This window comes from Ursus maritimus, unplaced genomic scaffold, assembly GCF_017311325.1.
Source record: "Ursus maritimus isolate PB19 unplaced genomic scaffold, ASM1731132v1 scaffold_14, whole genome shotgun sequence".
NCBI lineage: Eukaryota > Metazoa > Chordata > Mammalia > Carnivora > Ursidae > Ursus > Ursus maritimus.
This window is the reverse complement of record NW_024423786.1, coordinates 6,192,019-6,208,698: the sequence shown is the minus strand read 5'-3', so window position 1 is coordinate 6,208,698 and position 16,680 is coordinate 6,192,019. Positions and strand designations below refer to the sequence as shown.

Genomic DNA, 16,680 nt, shown 5'->3' with positions numbered 1-16,680 from the left:
CATATATATATATTTTATTTGGGGAGTTAATGTCTGATACTACAGTTATGTAATTTATTGCTCACATTTTTCCAGCTCCCAATGGCCAAAGCTGAAATACTTTGAACGATAAAATAAATAACTACAGTATTGGATCATAGCTCTCAAAATAAAATATATATATACGTTATTCCACACTGATACAGAAAAACGACTACTGAATCAATAAATAAATGTGAAGTTAAATATGTGCAGTTTTTGTATATCAATTATACCTCAATAAAGCTGTTAAAAAAAAAAAAAGACTGAGGAACTACTCCAGATTTGGAGAAAAATAAGAAGACATGGCAACTAAGTGCAATGTGGGATCCTGGATTGGATCCCGGAACTGAAAAAGGACATCAGTGGAAAAACTGATGAAGTCCAAAGAAAGTACTTTATAGTATTGTGCCAATGTTAATTTATTAGTTTTGATCACTGTACTGTGGTTGTAATATGTCAACAGCAAGAGAAGCTCCATGAAGGGTACATGGGAGCTTTCTGTCTTTGCAACTTTTCTGTAAGCGTCAAATTATTTCAAAATAAAAAGTTCTTTTAAAGTCCCACTGGAGTCCCTAAATAATCATTCTCATTAGATTTTCATGATTGATAGGGCGAGTTTCTGTTTGCACCTCTTAGAACAGAGAGAAGCAGGGGCACTCTTTTCATCAAGGATACCCCTTGAGCTGTGTCTCTTAATCCTAGCCACACTGCAGTCCCTACGTCCACAAGTGTGATCTGCACTTAATAGTTCAGCCAGTTACTTCCAGCCCCTAGAACACCTGTGAGTGGGAAAACCCCACGAGGCGCTGCCTCCTCGGGAACCATCTCTTAGCAGTTTTTAGTTGGTGATGATCAGGGTCCGATTTGAATTTTCAAACCCAAACTGTGAGAGTGTTTGGATCTCGTTAGTAATCTCTTGGCCCACCGATCTTCATTACCCAAAGCACCATCTGAACTGAGAATTAGGAGTGTTATAGTTGAGTGGTAAAGATGATGGAAGATCGTACTGTTTTTAGGTAAAATGTCTGGGAGTTCGGTGAATACAAGTAGTACTAAGGGAACTTTGATTCTTAAGGACAATCGACAACAGCATTAAGTTTGCTTAGAAAATCAGTGTAACTTTAGAAAAACCTAAAGCCACTCCATTTTTTTTTCTTCATACATTTTTATTTATTTATTTATTTATTTTTCTTAAAGGAATTATTTTTTTAATAATAATAATTTTTTATTATGTTAGTCACCATACAGTACATCCCTGGTTTCTGATGTAAAGTTCCATGATTCATTAGTTGCGTATAACACCCAGTGCACCATGCAATACATGCCCTCCTTACTACCCATCAGCCTATCCCAGTCCCCCACCCCCTTCCCCTTTGAAGCCCTCAGTTTGTTTCTCAGAGTCCATAGCCTAAAGCCATTTCAAATCTGAAGACCATCCTTTTGGAAGACAAAGTAAGGGGCGGGTATATACTTTGGCATCTGAACATGAGTGTTTGGTCTGAATCCAAGCATTTGGGCATAACAATGAAATGCTAAGTATTAGGAATTCCTCTCTGAATTTTTTTTTTATTTTTTGCTGTTAACTCCGTATTTTACACAATTCAGGTGAAACAAGAAAAAAACAGAAGTTTGTACCTAGAGCACTCAAATTCCTAGAGACAGCAGGCACCATAGGGGCTGCCAGGGGCTGGGAGGAGGGACGAATAGGGAGCTAGTGTTTCACGGGGACAGGGTTTTAGTTTGGGAAGATGAAAAAGTTTTGGAGATGGTGGATGGTGGTGATGGTTGAACAATGGGTGAATGTACTCTGTGCCACTGAACTGTGCATTTAAAAATGGTTAGCATGGTAAATTTTTTTATGTTGTATGTATTTTACCACAATTTTTCTGACAAGCAAAAAAGAAATAGTGGAAGTTTCCACCAGTTAGCATTCCACTTCTTTGCCAGGGTGCCCAGTTGTGAGGAGAATCTCTGCTCGAGAGCCTTTATCCTGAGGAATTTTTTATTTTATTATTAACCTAGAGATGATTCCCTGGGCATCATTTACCAACCGGCGGTTTAAATGGCTCCTCTGTCATCAATTGTGCGTGTAAAAAGAAGCCTGGTACATAGGACACGGTAGAGCTGGGTCGTGGCGAGAGTTGCTTGTGGGGTTAATTTATAACTAAGACAAATGAATCTATAAAAAGAAGAAAAGCCCCATAAGAAATATGTTAACTGATGGTAAGGGAGAAAAAAGGACTCAGATAAAAGATATCTGAACTTGTTTGGTCCCAATGATTTTATGGCTGAGGAATTCAATTATAGGTGTACTGGGTGGAGCAAATCACAATTCTGTAAATTACTAATAGGACACAACGATCCTTATCATTTTCTGAGTGTGCTCACATGCAAAGTTCAGTCCTGCCCTCTGTAAATAAACTCTCCGCCGAGCTATACTGCTGCGTGTGAATGCAGGGCTTCAGGATTGGAACCTAGATAATGTTGACTTGTAAAACCTAAAAGGCAGGTGAGTGGTACATTTAGAAATAGAGTAGGAACAAGGACAAATTACTTTTGCTTTTTGAATTCTGATTATCGGGTTTGTTTCACTTTGCATTAAATTCTTTTAAGATGTTTTTATGGCTGAAAAGCTGAAAATATTTTTTATATGAAAAGATCACTTTTAATCACACGTGCTGTTCTTTTCTGATTTCTGCATAGTTTCTTCCAGTTCTTGTCAATGTGTTCACATTTTGTACTTACTACTAGTTACGATGTATGTAGCATTTTTGCTTCTTTTACTGTTAGATCATAGAAATCTTCCTTTGTTTCTACCTGGCTTCCAGATTTGTTGTAGTGGCAACAGAATAATGCATCTTGATACCACATAATTTACTAAGCCAGTTTTGAGGTGGTTTCAAGTTTTTTATTATTAAACAATTGCTAGTTTATTCTCATATCATTACATATAGGAATATCTTTGTGCGCATATTTCACTTTTTAAAAAATAATTTTGTTCAGCTGCGTTGCTGGAAGAGGAGTTTCTTTGTTAAAGGGTTGGAGTAACTGCGTTAGTCTTGCGTTATTAGTATTAGAGACATTTCAGATTACTCTGGAGGTCCGTTACCAGCAATATGAGCAGAAACGTATTTCCTCTGAAGCATACATTTAAGTGATTTCTGTTCATTTAAATGTATTATCATTTAGCAGTGGCTTTGTGTGTGTGATGGTGGAATGAGGGTGGAGAGTGAAAGAGCTTCACCAAGTTTAGGTATCAGAATAATATGGGGTTTTTGGTATTTGTTTTGTTCTGTTCTGTTCTTGGCTAGGAAAAAACCTACATAATTGCAAGGAGTTGCAGATGATTTCCTGAGGTTATGCCAAATTTAAATAAAATGTAAAGACTGTGCTCAGGGTCCCTGATGGCCTTCAAGTCCACGTGTTGCTAGTTAGAAAGGAATGACTGCTTTTGAAAATGCAGGTTTAACAAAATAGGACTTCCAGAGAGGTGGATACAAATCAGTTGTTTAAAAAAAATTTATCTAAATCAAGTATTCTAAATTTGTGGTTTGAATATTTGAGGGGAATAGTCATGTTAGAATGAAGATATACGGAAAATGTTAAGGTACAAAATTATGTCGTTAAAATATATTAAAATGAACAGGAAAAAGATTAGGGGTGATTGTCTTTTCTTTTCATTCTAAACCTTCATTTGAGGGTTAAGTATTATAGTTAATGACATGAAGTAGAGATTATAGGTTTTAACTGTAAAACAGTTTACTCTATTTTTTATATCAAATAAACAAGGTGATAAAAATACAGATCATTTAAAGAAAAAAATTATCTATAATCTTAATACTCTTATTCAAACTATTCTACAGGTTGCCTTCCAGTTCTTAATAAACATACACACATATTTTTATGTCTATGTAGTATTTAGTAAATACATTGCTATCCCTTGACCCTCAATGTCTATGCAATTAAAGGATTGTATTAAATGATTTCTAAATTCTCTTTCCTTTCAAAACAACGTTTTAATATCTAGCTTTGCCTGAGCTATGTAATATTTTGTGAAAAAAATGTATATCAATCACAGTGGGTACTATCTTTACTTAAAAATGTTAGTCACAGCTGTAAAATGTTGAGCATCCTAAAAATTAAGCCTGAAAGAAAAACTTCTGTGATGTAGAGACTCTGAATTAACAATTAAACTGCAGAATATATGGTGAAGTTTGGATTATTTGAGATTCTTGAGTAATAAGTGAAGCCGTGTTCTCAAGTAATTTTAATAAAACCTACTGCACGAATATGTCTGATAAGAGAGAATACAAAAATTACTTTTGACAGTTACTTAATTCTCATTTATATCCTGCACTCTCGTTCTTAGAAGAGAAAATATTTTTAATCTTCTCACAATTTAATTTTAGTATTTCCATCAACTAACACCATGTAAAATTATTGATTTTGGCACTTAGGAAAAAATGTACATGTCTTCATCATCTCCCCTTCCACAATTCTCTTTGCCTTAAAAAAAAAAAATAACAGTAAGGAGCTCTAGAGTCCTAACTATAGCATGCTTGATTATCTGGATACTTTCAGCAACTCATATGTTACAAATACTGTGCCTAAATCCTACCACAGTATCATGTACGAGGTCAATAACTGGAAGCCACTATTATTCCACAAAACATAAAGTGAAGCAACTCTGTTATTCAGGTTTTTTTTCTTTATGCTGATGAACTCCTTGTCCTTCAATTCAGTCCTGTGATCTGAAATCATTTAAATTATTAAAAGTTTGGTATTTTTAACCTTTTATACTCTCGGTAGACAGGACATAGGAAATTTAGTGACGTAAACATCTTTAATAATCTTTAAAAGTCATAAGACTTGGTAGCTGGGACAAAAAACAATTAAGTATAAATTTCAGGGAAATACCATAATGGCATGACTTTTGTTTTCTTTTGTTAGCAAGCCACATGGCTTTCCTCTCAAACTCAAGGAATACGTAGTACAGGCTCCTTTTATGATTTTGGTTTCATCTGCATCACAGAAATATATGTTTTCCTAAGTTTACTCACTATAATTTGTGATTGCTATTTTTCTTATCTGCGAAGGAAGTACAACAGCTCCCACTGGGGAAATACAATGTTAAGTCAATCCTAAAATAAGAAATCTAAGGGAAAGGTCACATCCTAATAACTTGTGCAAATCTAAATTCCCATGGAGCTTTAAAATTATTTTGTAGGAGTAGAGTATTAACAATGTGTTGTTGAACTTCTTCCAGATAGTGTCGTAAAATTGAGAGCACTTTTGTGTCCAGAAGTGACCACTGACGTATAAATATAATTGACCAGAACTGATTTTTTTTTTAGCAATCTATTTTGAGTATCCAGAGAAATCTAGCATGACTACCAAACCATGAAACATTGTTTTGTTGCTTTCACTGGAAATATAAGGTGTATCATTGAGTAAGTATTATAATAATTACATACAAACGATGAAGATGATTCTTCCTACTACTATAGAGATGTTTAATACTCAACTTTTTACCAACACTGACCTCCAGTTGTACTTTAGAAGAACCCCAACTGTGTCATTCCAGAGAATATCACTGTTTTGGGAGTCAGGACACCTAGGTTGTAATCTTTCCTCTTCTGTTAATTGACAATTTCTTAAAAACTTGGGACCTCAATTTCCTTATCTGTTAAGTGGGAGATGTTTATTGTGAGGATCAAGTAAGATCAAATATATAAGGGGCTTAGAAAATTCTTACAGCATTATATGTCTTTAAGGGATGACTATAATTGTTGCCTTAAATTTTTATCTTCTCCAAATGAAATCAAAATAAAGGACAAGTAACTTATTCCATCCCACTCAAGCTAAGAGTCACCAGGACACTCTAATCAGTGCTCCACTCACTGAGAAAATCCAGGTCATTTTTTTAAAGAGTGAGATTTGAGTGCAAGCCACTCCCTTATACTGTGATACTACACAAGAATTATATTTTGCCCCCAGGATGACTGTTTCCTAGCACATACTAATTTTTTTTTGAGGATGTGTTGTTGGTGCACATCTTTATTCCTTAATCTGTACTTTCTTATTACCAGTTAAAGTGGAACAGAATGCGGTTTTTGCCTTTTGACCTGCTGTTATTTCTTTCCTTAATGGTGATGATGTGTTTTCAGTAATTTAAGGATTTATAGGAACATACCTGGTTGTCCTACCTGCTGGGGCCCATTAAGTAGCAGGAGCTATTTGTTGAAATTATTGAGATATTTCTGCATTTAGTTATTTCAGTTTCAGGCCCCACAATAATATATTGCCACTTAATAAGAAATAACAAAATAATTTGTCTAAATGCTTATCTGTATGAAAGGGGCTTAAAGAATTTCTGTAACTATTCAGTATGTTTTAAAAATATCTTTGTTCAAGAAAAACATTAAGCCCCTTCATTGTATTAGTTTTTTAAATTTTATTTTAAGCACCCATATGAAAAAGGTAACACATAACAGATCTGTACTCTACCACATTTTACCAGAAAAAGTGCTTACTAGAAGCAATCACACTTCTAAAAATGCAGTGCCTCTGTGTCTGACAAAGTAGATTAACTTCCTTTAAGTTCACATCCTTTTAAAGAACAACTGACCCGGGATGGGTTGGTGGCTGGAGTGTGTTAGAGTGACTTGACTTTCAACCTTAAGTGAAACATGAAAGTTGTAAAAAAAATGCTGCCAGGTTGGTTCTCATTATACGGACTAACTATTTTTATCCGTCAGACTTTGGAAAAGAAGTAGTAGCAACAGCAAGTAAGTATCTAAGAAGAATACATTTTTTGTACGGTTCTGCTCCCCATTGCCAAATGTGGTGGTGGTGGGGAATCTTTCTGTATATGAATCTACTGATTGCTGCTACTATAATTTTGTTTTCCCAACCTTTTTATTTCCATTGATGTTGATTTAGTTCAGCTTTTTTCCTAATTCCTTACCTGAGTAATAGCAAGTTATCTGTCTGACTCAACAGTCAACTGTTTGCATTTCATCCTCCCAAGTTGACAGTTATCTTTCTAAAATGTTGTTTGTTTACATTTCACCCTCCTTTCAGGGAGCATTAGAAACCTTGTGGTCATCTCAGCCTACCCCTTCAGCCTATCCCGTCCATTTGCTACCACAAATATTATGGTTCAGCCACCCCAGACTGCACAGTGTTCCCCTCACAGCATTCAGTTCATGACGGGAATATACAGTTATTGTATCATACTATAACCGATTTTATAGTTAGGTTTAGGAGTGAGCTTCTTGGGAGCAGAGACCATCTTCTGGCTATCCCTAGTGCTTAACACAATTCTTAACAAATATTATGCAGGTAATGTAATTGAAATTAAATGATTCGGATATACTTTTATTTCTACTAATTAGACATAGTATTATTAGCAGTCTTGCCTAAATATTATTTTAAAATTTACCAACTAGAGATGCAAAGCATGTACAAAATTGAATTTTTTTTTTTTAAAGATTTTTATTTATTTGACAGAGAGAGAGGCAGCAAGAGAGGGAACACAAGCAGGGGGAGTGGGAGAGGAAGAAGCAGGCTCCCAGCGGAGCAGGGACCCCGATGCGTGGCTCGATCCCAGAACGCCAGGATCATGACCTGAGCCGAAGGCAGACGCTTAATGACTGAGCCACCCAGGCGCCCCCAAAATTGAATTATTTTAAAAGAATTTCCATGACCTATATATGTATTTATGATTTTGTATATTTAGCATTTACATAGGCTTTTTCTTTTTGCACATGTTGTAAATGAATCCATAAAAGTGCCTAAGGACCTCATGAACTACTTTTTACCTGTGTAATTCAGGAATGAAAAATGTTCAGTTCACAAACTAGTTATGGCCTTTCAGTGTTCTGCTGCATCTGAAACAGGGCTTCCAAGTCAGGTAAAGGGCTAGGACAGTTATTTGTCTCGAGATTTTTTTTTTTTTTATATCTGTTTATATGTATTACTTATTTTTTAAAAGATTTTATTTATCCATTTAAATGAGTGAGAGTGAGTGAGCACTCAAGTGGGGGGTGGGGGAACAGCAGCAGAGGGAGAAGCAGACTCCCTCTGAGAAGGGAGCCCCACATGGGGCTCCATCCTAGGACCCCAGGATCACGACCTGAGCGGAAGACACACACTTAACTGACTGAGCTACCCAGGTGCCCTCATATGTATTATTATTATTATTTTTTAAGATTTTATTCATTTATTTGACAGAGATAGAGACAGCCAGCGAAGAGGGAACACAAGCAGGGGGAGTGGGAGAGGAAGAAGCAGGCTCATAGCGGAAGAGCCTGACGTGGGGCTCGATCCCACAACGCCAGGATCACGCCCTGAGCCGAAGGCAGACGCTTAACGACTGAGCCACCCAGGCGCCCCTTTATGTATTATTTTTAAAGCAAGTTATTTAATGAACTACTTTTATATATGCAGTGCTCTTCTAGACGAAACAAAGATGAGATAGTCCTTGCTCACAGTCTTGTTCCAAAGATAGTACTTACACATACAACCTGAAAGAATTAAATAACAGAGCCGGGCAATGTGTGATGGAGGAAAAGCATGCAGTAACAATCTGTGGAAGAACACACAGGTGCAGAGCTGGAATAGTGAGTAGTTGTTTCCTAAGATGCTTGCACTTGAAAGTAAGGCTATAGACACATGAGAAGGAAGAAGCCAGAAATTGTAAATATGAGGAGCATCATGGGGTAGGAAGGCCAAGATATTGACGGGCATGCTTATTGGAGAACCAGCGGGAAGTGCACATACGGGGGAAAGGGCTAGGTTTGGCAGCGTACAAACGTTGCACTGAGAAACCTGGATCTTGTCTAGGAGGCATTGGGACTTGAAGATTTGGAAATAGGGAGGAGGTAAGATAGAAACCCTCTGTGGAAGAGACAAGCAAAAGAGATATTTTGATAACTTATAAGATTTGGTGACTAAATAAGAAATGAGGAAGATGAAAGATAAAAGGGTCAAAGATGAACTTTTGGCTGATATACAGAGGGATGAGATATTAAATAGAGACGAGGGACTCCTCTGCGGGAAGAAAGATACACTAGCTTTTAGATTTGTTGAATTTGAAGTGAAGGTGGGATATCTAAGAAGTATTCCAGAGAGATGTGAAGAGAGGGGATGAGCCTCATTTCAAACGGTGGAACTAGCCTGTTGATTTGGGTGTCATGGGCACAGACTGAAGCTGAGGGCCGCAGAACAGACACACAGGTGAAGTTTGAAAGAAGAAGAGGAGGGAGTGGTGTCATCGATGGCAAATGAAGAGAGTTCTAGGAAAAGAAAACGAAAGAAAAGGAAAACAACACTTAGTATCTTTTATGTACCTGGTATTGTGGTTATAACTTAACATATATAATCTTATTTAGTCCTCACAATTACCCTATAAAGTAGGAATTAGGATTGTCCCTATTTTACAGGTGAATAAAGTGAAGTTTAGCAGGGTTCTTGCTGAGAGCCTCGTACTGCCAGTACAAAGTGGAATCTAGATTGAAATAGAGGTTTCTGACTCCCAAGCTCACATACTTTTTTACTGAAATAAAATGTAAAAGGGCAGTGAAAGGTCAAGAAGAATGAAGAATGAAGAAAGGAATAATGCCATTAACAGTTAAAAGGAGGAGACGGTCATTGAAGATTACGGTTTAAGTCCAGCAGTAGGAAGGGGTATTACAGTGAGCTGTGAGGGTAACAGGTGGTGTGTGAATGAAGGGAGTGATTTTAGACCACTGAGAATTTTGGCAGCAAGTAGGACAGTCCTGGAGCAGCTGAGTCAAGTAAAGTCGAGAAGAGAGCACATCAGTGGAGAAGGTGGAAATAGTACAGGGGTGAGGCCTCAGGATAGCCATTAAAGAGAAACAGACCCTGTGAGAAAAGACTGCCTCCACTAAGTTTGGAAGAAAGGAGAATGAGCTTAAATGTGACCACTCTCCTGGTAGGTAAAGAAGAAAGGTGGTCACGTAAGCATAGCTTTATCAAAGCACTAGCTATAACGGTATTTCCGAAGTTTTATCTTCCTTGGAAGAAAAGCTCTTTAAAATAAAGACATGGCAGCCAAGCGACCTTAATCAAGTCTCTTTCGCTCTTCTAGCCTCATATGTTAGACAAATTAGGTTAAGTTAGACCAATTGATCTTCAAAGACCCTTCCAATACTTAATTTTCCATACATACAGAATGGGACAGCCTTGATCTATTCACAGATAGGGCAATCATATAGCTTCATATATCAGAGGAATTTGCAGGAATAACTAAAATAAAACAAAGGAAACTTTTAGAATATAAGGTCCACAAGTCAAAATTTCTGAATGTATCCTTCCTCCCCCCTTATTAAAAATTATTAAAATGTCTGAGGGTGTTGCTGACTGTAAACTCTTGAAGGCAAGGACTGTCATCCTGCTCTCTGATGTGTCCTTAGCATAGAGCATGAGGCCTGCTACACAGTAACAACTCAATGAATACTTAGTAAATGAATGAAAGCTGAATTACAAAATAGAAGGTCACCAGTAGAGGCTTCCTGCTCTTCCCATGTTGTTTCTCTGCTTTAATTGTTCTTATCAGTCTCCCCCATGACAATTCAGAAACATATTATGTTAAGACAGTTATGTACCTGCCTTGTTTTTGTCTCATTTTAATTGTTTTTTGTTTGGTTATGAGTTTGATTTCGTGTTAAAAAGGAACTATACTTGGGGGGGATTGACTGACAGTGAATGGAAGTCTCAGGATTTTTCAAAATTATCTTGTGTAGTAACTTAAAAATGAATTAGTATCCTAGTTTCCCATCTTTTGTTAACTTAAATTTTACCAAGAACATTTCTTTACTGAAGAAGGAATTGTGTTTTATGTTATGAAGGAAAAGCAACTTAGAAAAAACCCAGAAATCTATTTCTGAAAAATTTAGTGGTGCCGGTGTAAGAAAGAAAGAAAAAAAAAAGCCACAAGAAGTCATCCCAAATTTAGTAACGCTTTCCATCTGAAACACGTGATTTCAGTTGTCCCAAGGCTTGCTAAAGGTTATAAAATGTCACCATAATACGTTACTTCCTTATGAGTTCTTACTACCTCCCCACCGTAGATGGAATTGTAAAAAGCCTGAAGTATGACAATGTAGTTGATCACACTTTTAGTTAGAAGTATTTTGCCAAAAGAAGCTAAGAACTAGAGGAAATGGATTTAAATTTACAGCAGTTCAGTGAAACAGCGTATACTTTTTCCAGATCACTAGAACAGCAAGCCAATTTGTAACTTTAATGCCTGGTATGGTGGAAAAGTTACAGCTGTAACAAAATCAACAGAGACATCCCTGGCTAGTGTTCTTAAGTGAGAAAATCGACTCTAGGAATATGTTCCCAAATACATGTTTTTTATATACTTTATACTACCTTCTAGAATATTCTCATTTTTACTTAGTGCTATTTTGGGAGTCACTGATTCTTCTCATCTTTCTGATAAAGAATTAGAGCCCGAGCTGACATTTCACTGTTCGTCAACTTCACCTTCAGTGATCTGGTGATCTGAAGAGGTCTTTCCATCCCTTTCATTACTGAGCTTCAAGTTTGTCATTGGTCCTTCCTTATCCTGAGTTGGAGATTTACAGTATTGGTTTACATGGGTTACATAAAAATGAAGACTTCAATAAATGACTTTTTGATTCTTGGATAGAAACTGAAATGTTGGGCAAGACGACCAAGTATCCAAAAACTGAATGCTCAGCTGAAGCTGTATGGTTAGTTATCCTGGGTTTTTGGTCAAGATAGTAGCATAGCTTGTGGAATCAGCCATCTGTGAGACTATGAACTTGAAGGGAAAGGATAATTGATTTTTTAAATTTCTTCCTTACATATTTGTTCAGGGGATGGCTGGGTGGCTCAGTCAGTTAAGTGTTTGCCTTTGGCTCCGGTCATGGTCTTGGGGTCCTGGGATCGAACCCTCTCCCTCTGCCCCTCTGCCCTATTTCTGCTCTCTCTCTCTCTCTCACTCTATCTCAAATAAGTAAATAAAATCTTTTTTTAAAAAAGTTTGCTCAATTTTAAGTATTTATTTTTTTCAAAATACACAGTATTATTTTAAGAATATCCAGTTTACTATGACACACATATAAGTTATATCAAAAAGGTTATCTTGTAATTTAAAATACAAGAGGCAGAGTGAAAAATATTGAGTGGTAAAAAAAAAAAAAGAAAAGAAAAAAGAAGGAAACTGGATGTTTTACCCCAATTTGCTTCTTCCTCTTTGGAGTGCTGTGGATTTTATTTTAGCTGTTCTGTCTCCCCGACCATGGGCAGTGTCACCACGTCTGTTAGAGTCTCCTGTACTTCGAGAGTTAGAGCCGTCTATAAATCAGTAGTCTGAGTGGAATCTTGGCAGATGAGGTCTCAGTCAGGAAACAGGCATTTTGTTTATATTTAGATAATTTGAGAGTCTGGCCTCTGGGTATTCTGTAAGAAGTCCAGAGAAGAGAAGCCTGAAGAACAGAATATTTATTATAAATAGATGTTACCTTTCTCACTCAGGGGTTTAATTCCAAGCAGCTTGAGTGAAATGAAGGATGTTATCTCTTTTGACTTACTTGGCAAGATTTTTCAAAGAGAGCGAAGCGTCCAAATCAAAAGAGCATGAAGACCGTAGCAGAGAACGCAGGGACGACAGCTGGCATGAAGGCCTTGTTGGCAATGTTGAGAAAGGCCTCCACCTCAGCATCTGAAGAGGTAGCAAGGGTGAGCATTTTGTTTCATAGCACGCTGGATACATTTGGGAAAGACCTTTGAAACATAGGCATGTCACAAAAGCGGTGCTAAACTACCAGGGTGTTTCAACGAAGAAGAGCACGTCTATTAGAATCACTTGTCAAGTTGTAAAACAAAGCAAACAAATTGAACGAACAAAATTAATTCTTTAGTCTCTGAATGGCACTGGAGTTCTGTTTTCCCTTGCAAAGCATGTGTTCTATAAGGTGAAAATTGGAAGAAATAGCATTAGGTTCTGCTCTCGGAACATACTGTGCACAACGATTGTGATGTAACTTTTCTCTCCTGGATTCTGAAATTCATTTCACCACTTATTGTCTCTACTAGAAGGGGATACAAAGGATAATAAGAGATCAGTATATTTAGACTTGCAGGTCAGCTGTTCTTCAGTTACCCTTGAGGCCTCTAACATTCATCACTAAGGATGGTTAGTAATTAACTTGAGCCATACAATTAGAATTTGTGCTGCTTGATAGGTGTAAACCAGTTATGGGGACCTCCATAATTCCAAATATGAGTAGGTGATTAGTCATACACTTACCACTGCTAATTCTTTTTTTTTTTTTTTTAAGATTTTATTTATTTATTTGAGAAAGAGTGCACACGAGCGGGCACAAGCAAGGGGAGCGGCACAGGAAGAGGGAGAAGTAGGCTCCCCACTAAGCAGGGAGCCCGATGTGGGGCTCCATCCCAGGACCCTGGGATCATGACCTGAGCTGAAGGCAGCCACTCAACCGACTGAGCCACCCAGACACCCCAGTACTGCTAATTCTTGAGATCCTTGATTGTAGAACAAGTTTTTCTACTAAAACAATGTTTTGTGTATTTTATATCTCTATTAGGTCATTAATGGTTTAGTTGTCCGACCAGTAAATAACAAGCTCTTCTCTCACTGTTTTTTATTGTGGTAGAATATATTTAACATAAAACTTGCCATTTTAACCATTTTCTTTTCCATTTATATTTCCTTTTATTTTATTTTTCAAATTTTTTTATTTGAAAATAGTTGATGCATATAATGTTTCATTAGTTTCTGGTGTATAACATAGCAATTCAACATCTCTGTATGTTATGCTACGTTTCGCACAAGTGTAGCTGCCATCTGTCACCATGCAATGCTATTATGATGTCATTGACTATATTCCCTATGCTGTACCTTTTATTTCCATGACTGGAAGCTTGTATCTCCCACTCCTCCTCTTTACCCTGTTTGCCACACCCCTGCTTCCCTCTGTTCTCTGTGTTTATAGGTTTCATTCTATTTTTGTTTTTTATTATTTGTTTTGCTTTTTAGATTTCACATGAGTGAAATCATATGGTATTTGTCTTTTTTTTTTTTTAAAGATTTTATTTATTTATTTGACACAGAGAGAGACAGCCAGCGAGAGAGGGAACACAGGCAGGGGGAGTGGGAGAGGAAGAAGCAGGCTCCTAGTGGAGGAGCCTGATGTGGGGCTCGATCCCAGGACTCTGGGATCCCTCCCTGAGCCAAAGGCAGACACTTAACGACTGAGCCACCCAGGCGCCCCAGTATTTGTCTTTCTTAGTCTGACTTACTTCACTTAACATAATTATTACTAGGTCCATCCATGTTGTCACAAATAGCAAGATCTAATCCTTTTTTATGGCCTCATAGTATTCCAGTGTGTGTGTGTGTGTGCGCATGTATTGCATATTTTATCTGTTCATTTAGTTGATCCCGTATCTTGGCTATCATAATTAGTGCTGCAATAAATATAGAGGCGCATATGTCTTTTTGAACTCGTGTTCATTCTCTTTGAGTAAATACTGAGTAGTGGGATTATTGAGTCATATGGTATTTTTAAAAAAATTTTTGAGTAACCTCCATACGGTTTTCCGCAGTGGCTATACCAGTTTACATTCCCACCAACAATGCACAAGGGTTCTTTCTTCTCCACATCCTCAACACTACCTGTTATTTCTTATGTTTTTTTTAATTTTAGCCATTCTGACAGGTGTAAGGTGATCTCATTGTGGTTTTGATTTGCATTTCCCTGATCATTATGATGTTGAGCATCTTGTCATGTGTCTGTTGGCCCCATTTCAACCATTTTAAGTGTACAGTTCAGTGACATTAATTGCATTCACAACGTTGTGCAAACATCTGCCCTGTCTGTATTCAAAACTCATCATCATCATCCCAAACAGAAACTCTGCACCCATTAAACAGTAAGTCCCCACCACCAGCCCAGGGATATTTCTGTCCTATTTTTTGTCTCTATGAATTTGCCTATTCCAGTTATTTCATGTAAGTGGGATCATACAATATTTGTCTTTGGTGTATTATTAATTTCACTTAGCATGACATTTTCAAAGTTCATCCATGTTGTAGCATGTATCAGAACTCCCATTTCTTCTTTGGCAAAATAATATTCCATTGTACATATAGACCACAATTTGCTTATCCATTCATTTGTTGCTGGACACTTGGGTTGATTCCACCTTTTGACTTGTATGAATAATGCTGCAATGAACCTTCAGGTGTTCGAGTATCTGTTTGAGTCCCTGTTTTCAGTTCTTTTAAGTAGATACCTAGGAGTAGAATTGCTGGCTCATATGATAATTCTGTGTTTAACTTTTTGAGGAACTGCCAAACTGTTTTCCGTAGCTACTGCACTGTTTTACGTTCCCACCAGCAATGCGAGGGTCCCAATTTTCATATTCTCCTGAACTCTTGTTGTTTTCCATATTTTTGATTAGAGCCATTCTTGTAGGTTAGACTGTTATCTCATTGTGGTTTCGATTTGCATTTCCCTAATGACTAATGCTGTTGAGTATCTGTGCATGTGCTCATTGGACATTCACATGTCCTTTGGTCAAATGTCTATTCATGTCCTTTGCCTTTTTTTTAAACTGGGCTGTTTGCCTTTTGCCTTCTTATTGTTTTCTCACTTCTTATGTTCTCATATACTTCTCTATATAATCAAATGATAGAAAGCATTTCTCTGGACTCAAATTATACTATCAGTCATTCATTGCCATATACATTGACTTAAGGTCAAATACTTTTCATCCTGTTACTAAATCAGTACCTAAGAATCTCTCTTCAAATGATAGATTTTTTTTTTCTGAATGCCTTATTACTGTGAATTTCCTTCTATTCTTTCCCAAATCTCAGTTTAATGAGCCCATGTGCAGGGGTGGAGGGGAAGCCCATGTGGGGGGTATGAATCATTATGAAGTACTCTAGAAAATAAACATCCATTTTCATTTTCTTAGAATGATGAAATTTTAGACCAGGAGGAGGCCATCTCTGTCTCAAACTGGGATCCACATATTCATGGGGATCTACAAATATATTCTTGGGATCTGAGAGTTTTAGAATTTAAAAATATTACATTTTTATATTAATAATAATCTAAAAGGTCCTTTTAGATTTATAATGACCTTTATAAAAGGTCATTATAAAGCCCAGATTTCACAATTCAAGGACATTTAATGGTGTCTTGTATCGCTTTTCTCACCTGGGGGTAGCAGGACCTCTGGGGAATCTGAGGACACAACCTTGGCAGGTGTCTAAGATTTTTTTCTTCCTTTAAAAGGGACCCATACATTAGTGAAGCTTAAGAAACTCTGATCAAAACCAACGCCTTCCCTTTAAAAAGAAGGCCTAGAGAAGTTAAATGACTTGCCAGAATAACACAGCAAGTTAATAAAACCAACCAGCACTAAAACCCAAGTCTTCAAAGCCTTCCTTCAGTGTTCTTTGTGCCACGGTGGGGATACTGCCGGGATCCTGTCATCACTGAGTTTAAAATGTAGTAGAGAAGCAGATGAACAAGTAATAACTAAAATGACAAGTGTGCAAAGGAGAAGAATGATAATAGGTGTTGTGTCAAGTGATAGTAGGGTAGTTTAACCTAGTCTGAG

At 37.1% G+C, this 16,680-nt stretch overlaps 1 protein-coding gene across 1 annotated transcript in view; it reads left to right on the top strand.

Moving 5' to 3' along the window:
- Window positions 1-16,680, top strand: part of PPARG (peroxisome proliferator activated receptor gamma) — a 154,629-nt gene that overhangs the window by 22,135 nt on the left and 115,814 nt on the right. The window lies entirely within an intron of this gene.